The sequence below is a fragment of the Ranitomeya variabilis genome, chromosome 3 (genome assembly GCF_051348905.1).
Source record: "Ranitomeya variabilis isolate aRanVar5 chromosome 3, aRanVar5.hap1, whole genome shotgun sequence".
Taxonomy (NCBI): domain Eukaryota; kingdom Metazoa; phylum Chordata; class Amphibia; order Anura; family Dendrobatidae; genus Ranitomeya; species Ranitomeya variabilis.
In genome coordinates, this window is record NC_135234.1 from 402,837,912 (window position 1) to 402,861,172 (window position 23,261).

At 44.2% G+C, this 23,261-nt stretch overlaps 1 protein-coding gene across 1 annotated transcript in view; it reads right to left on the reverse strand.

Moving 5' to 3' along the window:
* Positions 1-9,341: 9,341 nt before the first annotated feature.
* The window catches only part of LOC143816164 (uncharacterized), a 589,616-nt gene continuing 575,696 nt past the window's right edge, over positions 9,342-23,261 (reverse strand). Inside the window, exon 2 of the transcript XR_013223896.1 lies at positions 9,342-9,911. The gene's annotated coding sequence lies outside the window, so the exon portion shown is untranslated. The remainder of the gene's footprint in view (positions 9,912-23,261) is intronic.

Below are 23,261 nucleotides of genomic sequence, written 5' to 3' on the forward strand. Positions count from 1 at the left end.
TTAAATTCTTCCATTGGTTGTATAAGTTATTCTTTTGAAAGCTGGAACCCTCCAAAATGTGATTTAGGTTAAGAAAATAAATTGTTATCAAAGCAGAAATATTGATCAGTTAATGGACACAGAATGGTCAGATTTTGGCAAGACAAAATTTTTGTTGCCCACAGACAAATAATTAACTTAAAATACAAATATATGTTGCATAACATTGGTGAATGAAGTTGTGGTGCTCGTCTAGATTCTTTGGTTTTGTCTTCCAAGCTTCCTCTTTCATCCTTCCCCAAACATGCTCAATGATGTTCATGTCTGGTGACTGGGCTGGCCAGTCCTTGAGCACCTTGATCTTTTTTGCCTGGAGGAACTTTGTTGTAGAGATGGATGTATGAGATTGAGCACCATCCTGCTGCAGAATTTGACCTCTTTTATGATTTGGAATATAAGCGGTAGCTAATACTTCTTGATATTTTAGGCTATTGATATTGCCTTCCACCTTGCAAATGTTTCGCACACCCCCATACTGAATGTAACCCCAGACCATGATCTTTCAACCACCAAATTTAACTGTCTTCTGGGTGTATTTTGGATCCATATGGGCTCCAGTAGGTCTCCTGCAGTGTTTGTGGCAGCTGTGGTGTAATTCTACTGCAGAGAAATCCATCTTCTGCCACTTTTCCAGTGTCCATCTATTTAGCAGGCTGTGGGAGTTTGCAAATGCCACACGGTTTTTTATTTGCCTTTTGTTTAGTGCTGGCTTCTGGGCACTGATTCGACCATGGAGGCCATTTTGAGACAGAATCCTACAAACTGTTCTAGTTGACACAGGTAAAGGTTTAGGTGTGCACTCAGCCTTAATATGGCGAAGTGCTGGTGTAACGGACCAATGGCCCAGAATAACAGTAAAAGTTAAATTCACTGCACTCTCTCTAGGTTTCTTATGCAAAGTCTGGTATAAATTTATTATACATAAACTGGGAGCATAACAGAATATTACAGCATCTGTGATTTTTTATATACGTTTCGGCTTAACCAGAGCCTTTGTCACATAATCGCTTGTTCCAGCTAAGATAGTGATATACAGAGAAGGCGGAAAGTCCCAGCGGTGCAATATAAGCTCTATTGTAATCTAAATGTCCGCCTATGGAAGATCCTGTCCAGTAGTGTGGACCTACAGTGTCTGTTATGACAAGTGGCGCTCCGGCGCCTTGCTAACAATCGGCGTGTCACGTGCGTTGAATTTAATTTTACTAGTTGACACAGGGACTTGAGGTGACCAGACCTGTTGGAGCTTTGCTGCTGTGGAAGAGGGGCTTGCTTTGGATTTTCTAACCAACAAACATTCCTCCTGAGCAGTTGTCTTGCGGGGGTCTGCCGGACCTGGGCTAGTCAAACACATCTCCAGTCTCTTCAAATCTTTTTTTTAATTCTTTGTACTTGACGCTGAGACACATTAAAGGTGCCCGCCACCTCTGCAGTGGATCTTTAGCCTCTTGATAATCCAGGCTTTGGTCGCAGGGTGGATTCTTGGCATGTTGTCAAGAGCTCAAGTTGCAGTTCAAGTGAAAGTCTGGGGTGCCGGGTTTCTTTTTATACACGCTCACTAAATAACCGATCATTTACTGAGCACAGGAGAGGATGTAAACTAGGATTGGATGCATTATATGACCAGGCGACAAAACTTTTGTCTTGCTAAAATCTGACCATTCTGTGTCCATTAACTGATCAATATTTCTGCATTGATGTCAATTTATTTTCTTAACCTAAACCACATTTTGGAAGGTTTCAGCTTTCAAAAGAATAATTTATACAACCAATTGATGAATTTAACATCAGGTTATAAGCTTTTATTTACATAACATGGATAAGCGACATTACTTCTGTCAGGGAGTGTACAACTTTTACTGCTTGTATACTACAATACTGATCATTAATTTTAAAAAAGCACAACACTAAGTGCCATTGTATACAGAAGCTCTATTTACGGTCAGTGTAAAGATACTACAGTGATCACTGGTGACATTATACACAGGAGATCTGTATAAGGTGTCAGTGTACAGGTAATACAGTGATCACCACTGCCAGTGACATTATACAAAGGAGCTTTGTATATAGTATACAGTGTATAGTGTCAGTGTACAGCTAATACACTGACTTACTAGTGACGTCTCTAGCTGAAGTCCTTCATCTTTGCTTTTCATTTTCATCCAGCACAGACTGCCCTCACTTCTTCCAGCCAGGACTCGTCTCTGCATAAAATAACACAGTTACCTAGAGCACGGCTTCCAGACCACATTCCCCACTTTTTCCCTTTCTTCTACACCATGTTCCAAATTATTATGCAAATTATATTTTTCTCGGATTTTCCTAAATGGTCGGTGCAAATGACAGTCAGTCTAATAAAAGTCATCACCCGTTAGAGTATACATCGAATTTTATTGGAGAAACCTCCTAATGATAACAGTATAATCTCCAAAATGAATAAAAACTCAAAATGCACTGTTCCAAATTATTAGGCACAGTAGAATTTCTAAACATTTGATCTGTTTTAAAGAACTGAAAATGCTCATTTGTGGAATTTGCAGCATTAGGAGGTCACATTCACTGAACAAAAAAAGCTATTTAACTCCAAAACATCCTAACAGGCAAAGTCACATGTTACCATAGGAACCCTTCTTTGTTATCACCTTCATAATTCTCGCTTCCATTGAACTTGTAGTATTTGGAGAGTTTCTGCTTGTATTTCTTTGCATGAAGTCAGAATCGCCTCCCAGAGCTGCTGTTTTGATGTGAACTGCCTCCCACCCTCATAGATCTTTTGCTTGACGATACTCCAAAGGTTCTCTATAGGGTTGAGGTCAGGGAAAGATGGTGGCAATACCATGAGTTTATCTCCTTTTATGCCCATAGCAGCCAATGACTCAGAGATATTCTTTGCAGCATGAGATGGGGCATTGTCAGCATGAAGATGATTTTGCTCCAGAAGGCACAATTCTGATTTTTATACCATGGAAGAAAGTTGTCAGTCAGAAACTCTATATACTTTGCCGAGGTCATTTTCACACCTTCAGGTACCTTAAAGGGCCCTTCCAGCTGTTTCCCCATGATTCCAGCCCAAAACATTACTCCTCCATCTCCTTGCTGACATTGCAGCCTTGTTGGGACATGGTGGCCATCCACCAACCATCCACTACTCCATCCATCTGGACCACCCAGGGTTGCTCGACACTCATCAGTAAACAAGACTGTTTGGAAATCAGTCTTCATGTGTGTCTGGGCCCACTGCAACCATTTCTGCTTGTGAACACTGTTTAGGGGTGGCCGAATAGTAGGGTTATGCACCACAGCAAGCCTTTGAAGGATCCTACACCTTGAGGTTCGAGGGACTCCAGAGGCACCAACAGCTTCAAATAACTGTTTGCTGCTTTGTAATGGTATTTTGGCAGCTGCTCTCTTTATCCAATGAATTTGTCTGGCAGAAACCTTCCTCATTATGCCTTTATCTGCATGAACTCTGTCTGTGCTCTGTTTCAGTCACAAATCTCTTCACAGTATGATGATCACTCTTAAGTTTTCGTGAAATATCTAATGTTTTCATACTTTGACCAAGGCATTGCACTATTTAATGCTTTTCAGCAGCAGAGAGATGCTTTTTATTTCCCATTTTGCTTGAAACCTGTGGTCTGCTTTATAATGTGGAACATCATTTTTAAGTAGTTTTTCTTTAATTAGAATCACCTGGAAAACTAATGATCACATGTATTTAAGATTGATTTCAGTGATCCATTGAGCCCTGAGACACAATACCATCCACGAGTTTATTTCAAAAACCAAACAATTAAATCTTTATGACACTTAAATCCAATTTGCATAATAATTTGGAACATGGTGTACACTAGACATCTGAATACAGAGGTGCACCCACAAACAATATATAATTGGTTATTATGCAACCTCATAGATTGTAAGCTTGCGAGCAGGGCCCTCATTCCTTTTGGTATCTGTTGATCTATGTGTTTACTGTTATGCTTAATGTCCATTGTCTGTACAAGTCCCCTCTAAAATGTAAAGTGTTGGCACTATAGAAATAAAATTATTATAATTATTATTATTAACTGACCATTCCAAATATAAATTATAATCCACCACTGTGCACCTGTTGAGGGAGGATTTAAAGTGATCCTTCACGGTTAACCCAGTGATTTCCAAATTAATATATAAGGTGTTGCCGGCAACTGAAAATGACCAGACGGAGACGTGTGTCTCTGTTTGGGGGGATCAAGCTGATCTCTCGCCCCCGTTTATTCTGCATGACTTTATCATAGTCATAGAAATTACACTTCAACCAATCAGCATAAGAACACGCTCACGGTTCGTAGCCTATAAGAATGCAGGAACAATCTGTGCGTCAAAGTTTTGTAGAACAATACACCCTCAGTCTCATGTTCTACCGACGTTGCAACAATCAAGGTCTCATCAAAATCTCATAACAGCTGTAACCTTTAGCCTACTAACAAAATTTATATCAAAACAACAAAATGGAGTCGAAAAGCACAAAATGGAGAACCTTTCTTAATTTCTTCCTTCACATTCCCCCCTAGATAAATTTTGTTAATTAATGTCCAGCATCAGAGATACTATCCCAAGCCCTAAGCTCGAGGGGTACTGGTCTTCACATAGCTGGTGCCATGTTACCAGCCATGGCTGTTGCGGCGTACCCGTCCCTCCTGTATACTAGAATTTACGAATAACAATTATTGATAACAGTAGTGGGGATCTTTTGAAGATAGCCATGCGCTTGGCTTCAACATCTTCATCAGGTAACTTTGTGAAATCGGTGTGGAGAAGAGCAGGGGTGACAACGCTTTTGGTTTCATCATTAATTATCCTAGTACAGAATTTCCTAATACACACAGAAATACACCAAAAAACAAGTTTTAGTATTACATACATGACAAAGATAAAGGTGAATACTGGCAGCCATTTTAAATACAGTTATATCTGCAAGCATAGGAAAAACTTATTGTTTCACAGTATGAGTATAGCAGTACAAAAAGGTATAAAGATATATATATATTTTCACCTTGACAATCCCCCCTAAATACTAATTTTTTTTTCCCTAAAGAAAGATCCTTCGAGACTGTCCATGTGATGGGAAAGGGGAGGTGGATTTCTTCATCCAGACACCTCAGAAACTCTCCCCTAGCGAGAGGCCTCCAGGCAGCTGAACCCTTCACTAACCTCACATGGAGTTCTCCCACTGTCCCTAAACTGAATCTCTTAACATCATCTGAGAATGAGGGGTTTTGTTTACTCTCTTGAGGGGGACATACTTAGGGATCTCCCCTGGATCAGTACCATCGTACTCTGGTGGGTCTACTTCTTGATTGAGGAAGGTGCCAGTCGGGATTGCTTTCACTAACTACCTAGGCCTGCCCAGGTGTACTTATACGTCCATCATATTGTCTTTATTTGTTTGTAAAATGAGAAAGGTTGGTTCTCAGGGTCAGCCAATTGTTTTTGCATAGCTAGTCAGAGGGCCTCCAGGGATAATACTCCTGTATCTGTCTTACCCTACCTGATGTGGTTGGTTCTCTGGTGGTGGGGGCGACATGACATGCTGGTCTACAGCTCCTTCCCAAAAGGATTACTGTCAGCCTACTCCCAAAAGTTAATGTCTCCAGTATCCACCAACCACAATCCTGTGTCAGCTTCTTATATCACTGCATGTGATCTTGTCTGGACAGGATTCAGTGTAATTCTCTTAGGTCGGGTTGCAGCACGGGTCATACAAGTGTTATGGCCCAAATCCTCAACTATACCCTGGAAGGCATCACAGCTATAACACTGGTCAACAGCATTTTTGGTGCCAAAGATATTTCATCGAATTTAGGGTATTTTTGGGGTGCTGATTCTGAATATGTCATCAGTTTTGCCAGATTGGCTCAAGTTTTTGAGATTTTTGGTATCTTATTTATAGCACTTGTTGGTAAATGCGACGCATCATCTCATTAATTTCTTTGGATTAGTACTTGAACTGAGCAGTTCTCATTATAGTTTTGTGTTAATTAGTGTTCTAAAAGTTTGTTCATAGCTTGATTTTTGCACTAACTTTATGTTGTTGTCTGTTTTCCAGTGAAAAGCATGAACTCATCAAGAAGAAGTTGTCTTAACGATCCAGACTCATTCTGTTACATTTGTGGTGAATACACACTGCCAAAACATAGAAGAAACATAACAGACTTCGTAAAAAAAGTGTATTTTGCCTATTTTGGGGTTATGCTTGGGGACCAAGACAAGTTTTGGGCACCACACATAGTGTGCAAAGCATGTATCGAATTATTACGAAAATGGAGCAAAGGACAAAGAAAAAGCTTCAAATTTGGTGTTCCAATGGTGTGGAGAGAGCCAAAAAATCATCATGATGACTGTTATTTCTGTGCAGTGCAAGTGCAAGGATTCAATAAGCATAAGAAACGAAAATGGGAGTAACATGGAATCTGCAAGAAGGCCTGTCCCTCATTGTGAAGATGTGCCTGTACCTGTGTTTACCATAAATAACAGTCATCATGATGATTTTTTGGCTCTCTCCACACCATTGGAACACCAAATTTCTAGAGAACTGTTCCCTCTGCAGAAACCTGTCTCGAAGATCCCTACTGGTGTACCTGTGGTGTCGTGGGAATTATAGCAGGTGTAATTGTCAGCTAATACGGTTACTTCTCCTGGAACCTTTAGTTTGGGTTTCTCATGAATTAGTAGGACATAATCTGGACAATCAGTGGACTTCAGACCTTTCAAACGATTCATGACACAGGCAGTGGTGTTGTCATCAGGGAAAAGCAATGCATGTGTGTATAGATATGTATTCGCAGCAGCACAAGCAATACATCCTACAGAGATATTCTGGACTCTTACATTGTATCTCACCCATTCTAACCATAGGTTTTTCCTTGGGGTTGTTTGTGTTTCTATGGAGAAAACGTCTTGCCAACTGAGACCTGGAATGGGGATCACTTCATTAACTACATTTTGCAAACGCTCACCTGGGCTTGTTTTAGGTGTACTGGTAACAGGGGCCTTGGTTGGTCTGAAACTAATATCCTGGAGCTGTATATGGCCTAAATTCCCATAGTATCCACTACTAAATACATAATTATAATGCCTTCCCAGTACAAATGTCTGCAGGTCAGCAGATTGGGGGCTTTCGAGATTTAGGAGGAGGGGGTGACAACTTTTACCCCATTTACAGCCCCTAAGTGGTTGCAGAAGGGCTGTTAGATGCATTCTCTCACGAAGACTCCTACCCGTCCCATCCTTGGGAACATGGCTTCACTAGATTTATATCCCCAATCATCTCCCGTATTCCAAGCAGCATCTGACCAATAATAACAGTTATTGTTGTCATTTCTGGTAACACACATATAAAACTGGATGATCTCCTCTACCACCCGTTCAGTCTCGGGGCACTTGACTACATCACAGAAATCAAATCGCCAGATATTCGCCGGGGCTGTCAGGTTTACCCAGAGAATAGTGGGACCAGAATTCTTATTTTTACAATAGGGACCAAAGAGGTAGGGGCGAGGATAGCCCTCAGTTCCAGGATCAAAAACAACAGTCTCTTTTACAGTGTGAGGCATGGATCCAGGTGCTCTTTCCTTCGAGTTTTACTGCAGTGGGGGTAACCAGGATCACCGTGTGAGGTCCTTCAAATCTCGGCTGGAGACAATCTCTGCGCACAAACTTTTTCACATACACCAGGTCTCCTGGCACAAAGGGATGGTGTCCAGGAACCTTGTCTGGGTCTGGAAGAGAACTGAAAACGGTTAAATGCACTTTGGCAAGGTGTCCATGTAAGGCCTGCACATAGCTAGTCAAGTCCTGGTACTTGAGTTGTAACTGTTGTGGAAAGAAACATTCAAGATTGGGGCCCCTGCCAAACAGAATCTCATACGGTGACAGTCCTGTCTTCCTGTTTGGGGTATATCTTACTGAAAACAAAGCTAGAGGAAGGCATTCTGTCCATGGTTTACCAGTCTCTGCCATTGCCTTCTGGATTTTAAGCTTAAGAGTTCCATTTAGTCTCTCCACTTTTCCACTGCTCTACGGATGGAGTATGCAATGCTTGACTTACCCCCAGTGCTGCCATTACCTCTGACATGATCTCTCCAGTAAAATGGGAACCCTGATCGCTTTCAATGACTTCAGGAACTCCATACCTGCATATGATCTCAGCCATCAGTTTCTTCGCCGTTGTCTTAGCCGTAGCTTTGGCAACTGGGTAGGCTTCTGGCCAACCTGAAAATAAATCAATGCAGACCAACACATACTCATACGTCCCTACCCTGGGCAACTGAATATAATCAATCTGCAGTCTCTGGAATTGGTTAAAGGGCCGGGGAGTGTGTTTGGATGGGGTTTTCACTGTCCTACTCTGATTATGTGTGGCACATATCATGCAGCTCTGTACCTGCCTTTCTGCGCAGGTGGAAAACCCGGGGGCAATCCATTGTCTCTGTAGGGTGTCACACATGGCCGTCTTCGAGTGGTGCACATTCCCGTGCAGAACCTGTGCCATCATTGGGTACAGTACCTGTGGTAGGCAGACTGTTGTGTATCCGCTTTTTGGGCTCCCCTGGTGGTTGCTGGTGGTACTGGTGACTTGTTTGCACTTTGCTGCTTCTGTTCACCTGCTTCCATCAGTGTTTGGGAGTTTCCTATTTAGCCTTGCTCTCCAGTCATTTCCTTGCCGGTCATCATTGTAACCAGAGCCTTCGGTTGCATGTTCCTGCTACTAGTCTGCTGATCAGCTAAGTGGACTTTGTCCTTTTGTTTTGTACCTTTTGTCCAGTTTGCAGTTTTTGTAATTCTCTGTAGCTGGAAGCTCTTGCGGGCTGAAATTGCCACTCCTGTGTCATGAGTTGACACAGGAGTCTTAAAGTAATTTCAGGATGGTTTTTGAAAGGGTTTTCAGTTGACCGTGAAGTCCTCTTTTGTATCCTTCTGCTATCTAGTAAGTGGACCTCTCTTTGCTAAATCTACTTTCATACTGTGTATGTCTTTTCCTCTTAATTCACCGTTATTACATGTGGGGGGCTGCTATCATCTTTTGGGGTATTTCCCTAGAGGTAAGCCAGGTCTGTTTCTTCCTCTACCAGGCGTAGTTAGTCCTCCGGCTGGCGCGTGGCATATAGGAAGCCGTAGGTATGCTCCCTGGCTACTGTTAGTTGTGTGGTAGATTTAGCTCACGGTCAACTCGAGTTTCCATTACCCGAGAGCTCGTTCGTTACTTATATGTTTCTTACGTTCCCTTGCCATTGGGAACCATGACAGCAGACCTTTTCACCCCTCCCCCATAGTCCAGTGACGGTATCAGAGCAAGCCCCTATCTTTTGCCACCTATTTTTCTCCTCCTTACTTGCCTGTTCTTGTAACCGGGCTAAGATGTCTTTCAACACAAGTGGAGATGGTGGGGTGTCTAGGTGATGTACTTGAGAGGCTACAGGAGTTCTTGCTGCTTTCTTGGCAGCTTGGTCTGCCAGTGCGTTACCCTTTTGTCCGTCCATCAGTGCCTTTGGTATGTGCCTTTACCTTTATGATGCCTGCTTGGGTGGGAAGCTGTAGTGCATTCATAAGTTGCTGGACTGCCTCAGCACGTTTAAAGGGGTGGCCATTTGCTGTCAGGAAAGCCCTGGCTCTCCAGATAGGCCCATAATCGTGTGTAATGCCAAAGGCATACCTGGAATCAGTGTAGATATTTACAGTCTTACCTTCTGCTAGTTTGCACGTTTCTGTGAGCTCTGCTTCTTGTGCAGACATATGAGCTGGCATTGACTCTGCCTTGATTACCTCATGTTCTGAGACCACAGCATATCTGGTACAGAAGCGTCCTTGGTCATCTTGGTGACGGGATCCATCTACAAAAAGCTCAAAATCAGCATTAGAATAGGCACACTAGAGACAGTAGGGAGGCCAGCCGTTTCCTGAGACATCAATTCTAGACAATCATGTGGTTTGGAAACCTAATCTTGTTCCTCTGGATCCATTCTAGAAAGAAAAAGTGTCCTTTTTCATATCACCTACTCCTTCCCCCTTTGGATCCATAGGTACTAGGAGAAGAGTAGCGGGGTTTAGGACAGTGCACCTTTTCAAAGTCACATTAGTAGGCATGAGAATAGCACACTGAAGTCGCAGCTGTCCAGCCATGGACATGTGGCTAGGTTGTAACTGGAAAGGGGAACTTGAGGGTAGCATCTGTCAGCAGGGGTGTGACAATTTCTCTGAAAGTGACCGGGCCGGCCATAGCGCCAACACTGCAAGTGAGAACTGGTGCGGGGGGGCTGGGGAGCAATACCTCCAGACATAGGGTTAAAATAAATATTTGAGTAGGGGACTGAATTTGTATAAGGTGGGAGGGCTGGAGTTGGAATTTGCTGCTGGGCAGGCCACTGATAAGGAGCCAGCTGCATTCTTGTACCTGGGGTGGGGGCTGGAATTGGAGCAGAGACTGCTGTGGCTGGTTTTAACCCTTGATCTTCCTGTTGATGCAGAACGTGCTAAATTCTTTTGAAAACTTTTAATTACTTTTAATGCATCATCCGGAGTGGAAATCTCAATATCGGGTCTGACCGACATTATTGCCTCCTTCAATTCAGATTTAAGGCCGGACATTAAAGCTGCCACAAATAGGTGTGAATGGGCTTTATTATACAATGAGAATCCCAAATCTTTAAACACTACCACAAGACGCCCATAAAACTTCTCGGCAGTCTCCCCCTTGTCCTGTGTGACATCTGTGAGGGAGGTAGCTTGGTCCGCTAATCTATCTTGTGCCCAAACTTTTAAAGCATTACAAAAATCAACCCCACTCTCATATGTTCCCCCATCCAGGTTCACATTATACATTATGCCACCCTCAATGATTGGAAAATATCCCTCCCCAGCCTTCACTTGGAGTAAATGTAACAGATCTCTCCGGGGAGTGGAATAAATCTCTCGATTCGCTGCTATTTGTCTATAGAAGGCCATGGGGGAGGTTTCTGGATCGGGTAATTGGTTAAAAAGGGTGTCTATCTGGGATGGAGAAAAGGGGGTATACTTTGGCCTGTCAGGAGTAGCTTTCACATCATCTTCTTCAAACTCTGATATTACTGACTCGAGGGCGAGAGGAGGCATACAGGATTGCGTTCTGGCAGTGGCTGATAGGTGCCGTCAGCGTTTAGCAAGGGAAAGGTGGGGGCTACAACCCCGGATCTTCTCGCTCCACAATTGTAACAGACCTCTCTACACTGAGAATTAGTAACTCCGCATACATCACAGATCCACGCAGCCGGATCATAGGATGGAGGCGCACTAAGTTTTGACAACCCAGTATATATTGGTGCCTTGGGATTGAGGGGCACAACCAGATTTCACTTTCAATTTACAATATTTCACAGATCTACCAGCGCGTACAATACTAAGAAAACACAGAGAGACTCAAGAGCGCAGCGACGCGCGCGCTCCCTCCCTTTTCAGAAACAGCGATAAGAAAAATCACAGCATTCCTCAGTGCAAAAAGGAAAAAAAACCACAGCGCAGCTGCTCAACCCCTCCCATCGGATATTCCAAAGACAGACACAAAATACAGCAGTTCTTAGACTTAATTAATTTCTATAAAATCTTCATCGCACAATTCACATACCAGATTAAGAATATTTTCCCTGCATTCCTGACAGATTTCTTTTCCCTTCTTTGGGCTAACAATATCAAATTTTCATCACACAATTCAAAGTCTTCTTCTTCCACGGACTGATTCTCCTTTAAAGCGAAATACCCCTACTTAGTCGTGTATAGATACCAGAGCGGCCGCTTAGTCTATTCCACTAGGGTTTTTACCTGTCCCCCGCTGAGACAACCCAAAATCGCGGTACTCAGTGAAAGGAGGAGGGCGTCTTAGACTTAACCCTCCGGACGCCCCTGGACATACACATATATATCTATGTATTCCTGAGTTACGCATCCTACCCAATCTTCGATCACCTCACCGCGCCTGATTCTAACAGTGATCAGGAATTCAGGATATTTTGACTGTAAAGAGAATTACATCACTGGTCAATCCGGGGTGTCCGTCCCTTATGAGGTACGGTTCGAGCACTGGGCTTCCAACGGAACTACACCTCTATATGATTCCACCCAAGAATCATCCCACTCCGGGGACAAACCTCAGATCCTCTTTGCAGCAACAAACACAGGAAAACCACACCAAACGGTTAGTCTGAACAGTATAACTGCCAACTTACCGTGGTTGTTGTGGGGGATGATCAGTCCCAATTTTCCAGTGCCTGCGTCCGGTCCGAGGGTCCTTTGTCTTGTTGTCCTCCGGGCGGCAGAAGCGTTCCTGCTTGGAGCCCCACGTTAACGGGCGCCAACTGTTGAGGGAGGATTTAAAGTGATCCTTCACGGTTAACCCAGTGATTTCCAAATTAATATATAAGGTGTTGCCGGCAACTGAAAATGGAGACGGAGACGTGTGTCTCTGTTTGGGGGGATCAAGCTGATCTCTCGCCCCCGTTTATTCTGCATGACTTTATCATAGTCATAGAAATTACACTTCAACCAATCAGCATAAGAACACGCTCACGGTTCTTAGCCTATAAGAATGCAGGAACAATCTGTGCGTCAAAGTTTTGTAGAACAATACATCCTCAGTCTCATGTTCTACCGAGGTTGCAACAATCAAGGTCTCATCAAAATCTCATAACAGCTGTAACCTTTAGCCTACTAACAAAATTTATATCAAAACAACAAAATGGAGTCGAAAAGCACAAAATGGAGATTCTTTCTTAATTTCTTCCTTCACACACCCACTAACTATAAATAGCCACTTTCCCCATTTAATATATAAATTAATTAGCACCTGTACTCTTTCCCCCAATTCATTACCAGTCACTTCATCCTCAACACCCCCCACTATGTACCTACTACTCTAACCCTAACCCCGATTCATTATAGTTACATGCCCCTCCCGCCCCAGTTCATTGTCATGTCTCTCTCACCCTCTATTCATTATCAACTGCTCTACCCCACATTCAATACATCATTTACTCCCCCACTCTTAGGCTGTGTGCACACGTATCAGATTTTTTGCGCTAACATTAAGCATCCTATGTAACAGAATGCAATCCACATTTTTTGTGCACATGCTGCATTTTTTCCCTGAGCGGAATCGCAATCCAGAAAAAAACGCAGCATGTTCATTAAAATTGCGGAATCGCGGCGATTCTGCACACATAGGAGTGCATTGATCTGCTTACTTCCCGCACGGGGCTGTGCACACCATGCGGGAAGTACGCAGATCAAGTGCGGTTGGTACCCAGGGTGGAGGAGAGGAGACTCTCCTCCATGGACTGGGCACCATGTATTTGGTAAAAAAAAAAAGAATTAAAATAAAAAATAGCGATATACTCACCTTCTGGCGGCCCGACCTTCTCAGCGGCTTCCGTGGTGTGTGTGAAGGACCTGCGATGACGTCGCGGTCACATGACCGCGGTCACGTGACCGCGACGTCAATGGAAGGTCCTGAACACACAGCATAAGGGTATGTGTCCACGTTCAGGATTGCATCAGGATTTGGTCAGGATTTTCCATCAGTATTTGTAAGCCAAAACCAGGAGTGGAACAATTAGAGGAAAAGTACACTCACCGGCCACTTTATTAGGTACACCATGCTAGTAACGGGTTGGACCCCCTTTTGCCTTCAGAACTGCCTCAATTCTTCGTGGCATAGATTCAACAAGGTGCTGGAAGCATTCCTCAGAGATTTTGGTCCATATTGACATGATGGCATCACACAGTTGCCGCAGATTTGTCGGCTGCACATCCCAAAGATGCTCCATACAAGGCAGGATGGATCCATGCTTTCATGTTGTTTACGCCAAATTCTGACCCTACCATCCGAATGTCGCAGCAGAAATCGAGACTCGTCAGACCAAGCAACGTTTTTCCAATCTTCTACTGTCCAATTTCGATGAGCTTGTACAAATTGTAGCCTCAGTTTCCTGTTCTTAGCTGAAAGGAGTGGTACCCGGTGTGGTCTTCTGCTGCTGTAGCCCATCTGCCTCAAAGTTCGACGCACTGTGCGTTCAGAGATGCTCTTAGCCCTACCTTGGTTGTAACGGGTGGCGATTTGAGTCACTGTTGCCTTTCTATCAGCTCGAACCAGTCTGCCCATTCTCCTCTGACCTCTGGCATCAACAAGGCATTTCCGCCCACAGAACTGCCGCTCACTGGATTTTTTTTCTTTTTCGGACCATTCTCTGTAAACCCTAGAGATGGTTGTGCGTGAAAATCCCAGTAGATCAGCAGTTTCTGAAATACTCAGACCAGCCCTTCTGGCACCAACAACCATGCCATGTTCAAAGGCACTCAAATCACCTTTCTTCCCCATACTGATGCTCGGTTTGAACTGCAGGAGATTGTCTTGACCATGTCTACATGCCTAAATGCACTGAGTTGCCGCCATGTGATTGGCTGATTAGAAATTAAGTGTTAACAAGAAGTTGGACAGGTGTAATAAAGTGGCCGGTGAGTGTATAATAGAAACATATGCTCCACATCTGCATTTATCACCCACTCCTGGTTTTGGCTTACAAATACTGATGAAAAATCCTGACCAAATCCTGATGCAATCCTGAACGTGGAAACATACCCTTAGGAACGGAAGCCGCTGAGGTGAGTATAACCTTTTTTTTATTTTTTTTATTATTTTTAAACATTCTATCTTTTACTATAATGCTGCATAGGCTGCATCTATAGTAAAAAGTTGGTCACACTTGTCAAACACTATGTTTGACAAGTGTGACCAAACCTGTCAGTCAGTTTTCCAAGCGATGCTACAGATCGCTTGGAAAACTCTAGCATTCTGCAAGCTAATTTCGCTTGCAAAACGCTAGTTTTCTGCGGGTATAGGCATGCAAATTCTGCATGCGATATACCCGCGGCAGGAGGCGCAGAATTGCCGCGGAAATTTCCACGGCAATTCTGCTACGTGTGCACATACCCTCAAAATTCATTATTTGTTCTTCCCCTAGATCATCATTTGCTCTCCCCACCCTCTCTTCAATTGATCATTTGCTCTCCCCACCCCCACCTTCAATTAAATTGCTGTCCCTCACACTGAATTTATCATTTTGCAGTCCCCCCACTTTAATTTGCAGTCCCCTTACTTCATTGATTGCAGTCCCCTATCACCCCCTCACTTCATCTGCAGTGCCCCTTCATCATTTACAGCCCCCTATCCCCCTTCCATTTCATCATGAGCAGTCCCACGTCAGACACACTTCATCATGTGCAGTCCTGCAGTCCCCTTCTGCCACTTCATCATGTGCAGTCCCCTTACCCCCCACTTCATCATGTGCAGTCACCCTTACCCCCCACTTAATGTGCAGTCCATCTTACACTCCACTTTATCATGTGCAGTCCCCATTACCCCCACTTCATGTGCAGATCACCTTACCCCCCACTTCATCATGTGCAGTCCCCTTTAACCCCCAATTCATCATGTGCAGTCCCCCTTACCCCCCCACTTCTTCATGTGCAGTCCCCCTTACCCCCCACTTCATGTGCAGCCCCACTCCCCCTTCATCATGCGCAACCCCCCTTACCCCCACATCATCATATGCTGCCCCATTCCATCATGTACACCCCCACTCTCCCCACTTCATCATGTGCAGTCTCCTTTATCCACTAAACCAGAGGTGTCAAACTGCATTCCTCGAGGGCCACCAACAGGTCATGTTTTCAGGATTTGCTTAGCATTCCACAAGGTGCTGGAATCATTCTGTGCAGGTGATTAAATTATCACCTGTGCAATACAAGGAAATCCTGAAAACATGACCTGTTGGCGGCCCTCGAGGAATGCAGTTTGACACCTCTGGACTAAACTATCAAGTGCAGCCCCACTCCCCCTTCATCATGTGCAGCCCCACTCCATCATGTACAGCCGCACTCAACCTTCATGTGCAGCCCCACTTACCCCCTCACTCCATCATGTGCAGTCTCCTTTAACCCCCAAATTCCATCATGTGCAGCCTCCTTACACCCCCCATTTCATAACTTGCAGTTACCCACCATTAAATTTATTTTATAAAGAAAACAAAAAAGTTCTTTATACTTACCTCACCAGTCGCTCCCCTGCAGTGCCTCTCTGCTTCTAGCATCCGGGTCATGTCGGCGTGTGCGTGAGGACACCATCGCGCATGCCCAACAGCTAACCTGGAAGTATAGAGAACATGAAGGGAGCAGTAGCTGCGCAGCCGTCAAGGTGACAACCAAGCATAGCTCCTGGCCCCAGCGCAGACGTGTGCGCTAACTGTGTTGCGGCTGTGTGCTGTCAGCCATGTCACAGTACAGCAGACATGACTGCGCACAATTTGCTGTGTGGCTGTAGCCACCATCAGGCAGCCGGCCCTGAACAGCTGCTGGGGGAGTGGCCCGGGGGGCATTTGCCTCTTTGCCACCTGGGCCAGTCAGCCCCTGCACACATCCCTGCACAGCTCTGCAGACCCCCATACACAGACACACACACACAGCCCTGCAGACCCCCGCACATCCCCACACAGCTCCGCAGACCTCCGCACATCCCCGCAAAGCTCCAAAGACCCCCACACAGACACACCCACACAGCCCCGCAGACCCCCACACATCGCCGCACAGCTCCGCAGACCCCCGCACATACCTGTACAGTTCCGCAGACCCCCGCACACAGAAACACACACACACAGCCCCGCAGACACCCGCAGACCACCGCAGACACACACAGACACACACAGACACACACAAACACCCACACACAGACACGCACATCATCTCGGCACAGTCTCCGCCCACACACACAGTCTCCGCCCACACACTCTTCCCTCTCCCAATCTGCAGGGTTTCTCGCACGCAACTCCGCAGCAAAACTTCAGATCTTTTTAAACATGCAGTTTTGCTGCGGATTTGACTGAATCAGTGGAAGTCAATGGCTGCAGAAACGCTTCAGATCTGCAAAAAGAATTGACATGCTGCGGAAAATAAAACGATGCGATTCCACGCAATTTTTTCCACAGCATTTGCACAGCGATTTTGTATTTCCCATTGATTAACATTGTGTGCACACCACACTGAGGATTTGAGGCAATTCCGAACGTCCAAAAACGCTGCGGAAACGCATCTAAATCCGCAACGTGTGCATATACCCTTATATTCTTTAGATGCATATAAACAAAAATCAGTATGGAGAAGATTACATTTTTCTAATGGGCTTGTCAGGTTCAACAACCCTTTACTGTACAATTAGTTCCCTGATGATGAGCTGATCGCATACGGCATACGATCATGCAGAAGGAACCACCCCCCACCGACCTCAGTCAGCTATTGTCGCTGGAGGAAACATCTGGCAAGTCCTCATTTCTGCAGTGGTATTAAAGTATTTCATTGTGCCCACTGAAGTAATGTGGGTTATCTGTATATTGAGTAAATCTCTCTTTATAACATTCATATAACCTAATGGGGTGTATATATTGGAGTTCTCTATAGTAATGATAATGTATTGTGTGAATGTATAGCACCAATATATTCCACATCTTTCAAGAGGAAGTAGCAATACACAGACAACTAATAAAAGAGAAATATTTTATGACAAGAAATGTGTAAAAGGAAGCGCACAGTTTGTCTCTATTTTTTAGGGGGAACCTGTCATATCAAAAAAACACTATTAACCTGCAGATATGTAGTTAATCTACAGGTTAATAGCATTCTAAAGCCGTGCAGCCACCGCATTGAAATATCAGCTACCAACAGGAAATGAACTTTATTCCTTCCGGTAACCTCCGGCTTTCAGTTATAGAGGTGCGGTCAGTGCTGCTTCAGTCACCGTTCAGTACATATTGAGCAATAGCTGTAACCACGCAGTGACACTGACTGACAGCCCGCTCAGCACTGATGCACTGCTGCTGGATCAGATTTGTAATCATATATGAAAAGGGAAGATATCTGGGTTTATAGATTGATACACGCAATTATATTAATAATTTATTCACTTATAGTAATGATAGACTGTATTAGGTGAGGGGGACAGTCAGTGCACAATATCAAGAAAAGGGGGAAGGAGAAAAAAACCGACCAAAATAGTCCCGGACCACAAAGTAATAGTAACAAAAAGTATTTTATTACAACAGGTAGTAACATGGGTATCAAAACAATGTTGGGAGCTATCCGCCAAGAATACACATACAAAAAAGATAAAAATCACGGACGCTGCACCCGGTACAATTATCCTTATGGAAGGAGGACAATCAGTGATATCATGTAGTATGTATTACAGTGATGGGCAACCTTTTGAGCTTGGTGTGTCAAAATCGCCAAAAAAACGAACATAACTTGGGTGGTGTGTCACCTTGATAAAAAAACCATAATTTTGCGACATGTATAGTTTAAATAACAAATATGTATAATTATAATTATTTAACTTACCTGCTTAGTGACTTCTTTGTTCATCTGTCAGTTGGTTTCTTTTGTTGGTCTTGCTATTATTTAACTTGTGTGGGGTGCCGTGAACTAAGATAAGTGGGGGGGAGGGGGAATTCTCGTGATGGCGAACCTGTGGCACTCCAGCTGTTGCGGTGGTAACTCAGATATTCTCTTAATAATTGCATCTTTATTCTGCATATCATGAAATAGAACTGGTGCACATCTTAAGAGAGTATCTTTAATAAATTCTCCCTCACTGAGTGCTTTTCCATGCTGAGCTATGGAGTGAGCAATGCTCAGACTTGCAGATGTTAAATTTGTAGAGCTTTTTACAAATTTAAGGATGGAATTAGATTGGCTCTTATGAAGGTGTAGCTGCCTGGAAATGTATTCCTTCCTTTCATCCTCACTTTTTTTCAAGAGCTGGGAATGATTAGTTTCAAAATGTCTATTTACATTCCACGTTCTGCTTACTACCGTTTCACTACATAGAACGCAAAATGATCTGCCATTTTTTTCTATAATGCCATACATCTCAGTCCATGTCTCTTGAAAGGGTCGGCTACTGCTACTACCACTCCCTTTACTTAACTTTGTTTTTTTATTTTGTGGCTTCTCCATGAGAGAAGATTTATAGTTAGCCCTGCAGGCAATTAGCAGAAATAGGGGTTAATAAGGATGCACAACAAACAGTAATGGTGGTGAAATGGAGTCTGTACTATGCTGCAAGATGGCGTTCCTAATGGCGGGAAACGGCACCCATAGCACAGGCCTCTTCCAGCCTCCCCCTCACTTATCTCAGTAATGGCCAATGACACCCCACAGTTCACTGGATGATGGTTGCTGTAGTAGTCACAGGGCCTGCAGACAGCAATCACAGGGCCTGCAGACAGCAATCACAGGGCCTGCAGACAGCAATCACAGGGCCTCCAGACAGCGATCACCTCAGGCCTCAGAAGTGCATCCCAAGTGCAGCCTGGGACTTCCGGCCGGCGCAGCAGGGAGCAGCGCAATGCCGCCCAAATAACAGAGCTAGGGCGCAGAGCGTCTAGGCATGGGACCGGTAGGTCCGATCTTTCCGGCCGGCGAAGCAGGGAGCAGCGCAATGCCGCCCAAACAACAGAGCTCCGGCGCAGAGGCTGGGACTTCCGGGAGCTGCGCCGGGCCTACCGGAAGTCCCAGGCCTAGACGCTCTGCACCAGAGCTCTGTTGTTTGGGCCCACAGACCTCCTGCATGGCATCCGACCCGCGCGGAGGCCTGGGACTTCCGGGAGCTGCGCCGGGCCTACCGGAAGTCCCAGGCCTAGACGCTCTGCGCCGGAGCTCTGTTGTTTGGGCCCACAGACCTCCTGCATGGCATCCGATCCGATAAAAAATCGGAACGGCTTGCCATGCAATGTAAGGATGCAATTTCTATGCGGCCGCGGCCGGCGGCCTGCGTGTCACTGAAAATGACTACGCGTGTCAGCACTGACACGCGTGTCATAGGTTCGCCATCACTGATGTATTATCATAGACATGTGAAAAATTTTTTTTATAATTACTAAAAAAAAGGACATACAGTATATATTATATCTATGAGGAAACATAAAATGCAAGTGCCGTAAGTCAATTCCTTATTTTATTAGGAAGAAGAGTGATGTATCACAACATCAGTATAGGATTTTTAGACACAGTGCTCATCTTAGTGTTTACATGTTTGTAAATTCACCTACTGGTGACAGTCATAGTATAATAACCAAAAATGGGAAGGTGATAGACTTACTATGAACGGAGCTCCTTCCTCCAAGTGGCGTCCACCCCGACGTGCGTTTCGGCTTCCGCCTTTGTCAGTGGGCTTTGCCTCTGCTGGTTATAAAAATTACTCCAGCACCCATGCCATTTTTTTATTACATTTTTTGTTTTACACAGGTAGGACACAACTGCTGCTAAATACAACTCCCATAATTGTCACCTGGTCACGCTAATCTCAGGAAGACCAATCGACAAAGATGAAAACTGCCTTCAGGATGTTTAACACAGACTGCACATGGATGCCACACAGATGTGAAACAAGGACACAAGGAAACAGGGACAGCAAATGGAGACACACTGGTGACACACAGATGTCACATATGTACATAGGGATGGCACACGGACAGGGATCACGGATCTCACCAGTACTGTTTTTTCATGTACAGAAATCAGCAGGACATGTGAAGGAGACCTAATGCAGATATTCAATTGTTAAGGGGAACCTGTCAGCAGGATTGTGCACAGTAACCTAGAGACAGTGTCAGGTCGGTGACATTATACTGATTAAAATGATACATTGGTTGATATGCAAATTGCCTCTTCTGAGAAAAAGAGGACTTAACTCTATAGCGCCACCTGTTGGAAGTAGCGATCCTACAAGTCACAATCAACCCTCTAACGAGTCGTGCAATATGACTTAGGATAAAAGCCAAATCAGTATCTCAATTCGCAGACACGGTGTTTCGGGCTGTTGGCCCTAGTCAGTTGGTTGATGAAATCCATCTTGTGGTTGTTGTTTAATCTTTATTTTCAGTTTTGAGTTAATGATATGCTTGTGCTGTGGGGCGGAACTGTGAGTGTGGTTTTAATGTAGTGCTCTGCTTAGGTATTCATGTGTATGGCTTCTGATCCCTCAGTGACCTTCCCCCTAATTTACATAATGAATATTATATTTATCTTGGGAAAAAAACCTTCTGCAGGTAGGCACCAGAGGTGTATTGTGTATAGAATTAATTTGTTTGCTGTTCTCCTGATAATCATAAAAAAATCAGTCTAAAAATGGCGCCTGCAATTTTTTTGCTAGAGAAAAAAAAAATCCTCCTCCAAGATGGCGCCGCCGGTGCCTGCGCTGTAGCACCTAATGGCGATCGCTGAGAGCTGCTGTTGCGCAGGTGCTAGCCCCATCTTGCTAGAGAAAAAACAAATGTCCTTCTCCAAGATGGCGCTGCCAGCACCATTTTGCTAGATGAAAAAAAATTTCCTCCTCCAAGATGGCACCACCGGCACCTGTGCAATCGCTGATAGCTACTACTGTGCAGGTGCCGCCGACGCCAACTTGGAGGAAAAACTTTTTTTTCTCTAGCAAGGTGGCGCCACTGGCGCCTGTGCCGTAGTAGCTATAGGATCACCAAGAGCTGCTACTGTGGGGGCGCGGCGGGCTATATTTTCAAACTGATTTTTTATTATGACTATCAGGAGAACAGCAAACAAATTAAGTAGACACACAGTACATATGCGATCAGGCTGCAGCGCAGGTTCCACCACTGGTGCCTGACTGCAGAAGGTTTTTTTTTCCCACAAGATAAAAATAACATTCATTGTGTAAACTAGGGTGCAGGTCAGTGAGGGATCAGTAACCTGTCAGAAGCCATACAAATGAATAATAATCAGAGTACCACATGATGAACCCCTCACAGGTTCACCCCGGAGCATGGGCATAAGCTGAAAACTGGAAATAAAAATTAAACAACCACAAGATTGATTTCATCACCCAAGGTATCATTTTAACCAGTGTAATGGTGCCGACCTGACACTGTTTGTAGGTTACTGTGCACAATTCTGCTGACAGGTTCCCTTTAACCCCATTCCAATATTAGGTGTAATAGTACGCCAATGTCGGACTCCCCCTGTTTGGCGCGAGCTCCTGCGCTGAGCCCGCACCTTTCCGGGCACATGTCAGCTGATATATACAGCTATCTCTGAAAGCAGCATTTATCTCTCGCTTCCGGGAAACGTGCCAGAAATCCCACCCTGTCATGTGATGGCGGGTCACCGATGGGTTGACATGACAACCAGAGGAGTCCAGCAGACCTCTATGGTTGTCATAGCCGGATTGCTATGAGCATCGTCTGGTGGTCAGCACTCATAGCAAGTGAGCAATCTGATCATCGCCTGTATGTAGCAGAGCCGTTCGGACAACTGCAGCTTCTAGTCTACCATGGAAATTATTGAAGCATGCAAAAGGTAAAAAAAAGTTTTTAAAAATATAAAAAAAAGTAAGAAACAATATAAAAGTTCAAATCATCCCCCTTTTGCCCCATTCAAAATAAAACAATAAAAAAAAATCAAATATACACATATTTGGTATCGCCGGGTTCATGATTGCAAGATCTATCAATATAAAAAAGGATTAACCCAATCGCTAAACGGCGTAACGAAAAAAGAGTCAAAACGCCAGAATTACTTTTATTGATCTAAGCAACATTGCATTAAAATGCAATAACGCGCGATCAAAAGAATGTATCTGCACCAAAATGGTATCATTAATGTCAGCTCGGTGCACAAAAAAAAGCCCTCACCCAACCCTAGATCACAAAAAATTGAGAAGCTATGGGTATTGGAAAATGGCACAATTTTTTTTTAACAAACTTTGGAATTTTTTTTCACGACTTAAATAAAAAAGAACCTGTACATGTTTGGTGTCTATCAACTCATAATGTGGTAAGATATAAGATTCACCGCACACTCTTTGATAGCATAAAGTAAAGTGTGAATTTATTGTACACACAATCTGGGAGCGGAACAGAATATACAGCTTATGCGATCGTTTTACAACGTTTCGGCTCCACCAGAGCCTTTGTCAAGTGATCGCTGTGAACAAAGAAAAAATACGCAGAACAAAACATAAATCAATAAACAAATAAACAATGGCGAAACACATATAAAGCACATAATCATCGGTGAAAAAGGTCATCCCGGTTTAATGATCGACTTATTGGGTCCACCTAAAGCTTCCGCCATATGTACAAGCCAGTAGGAAA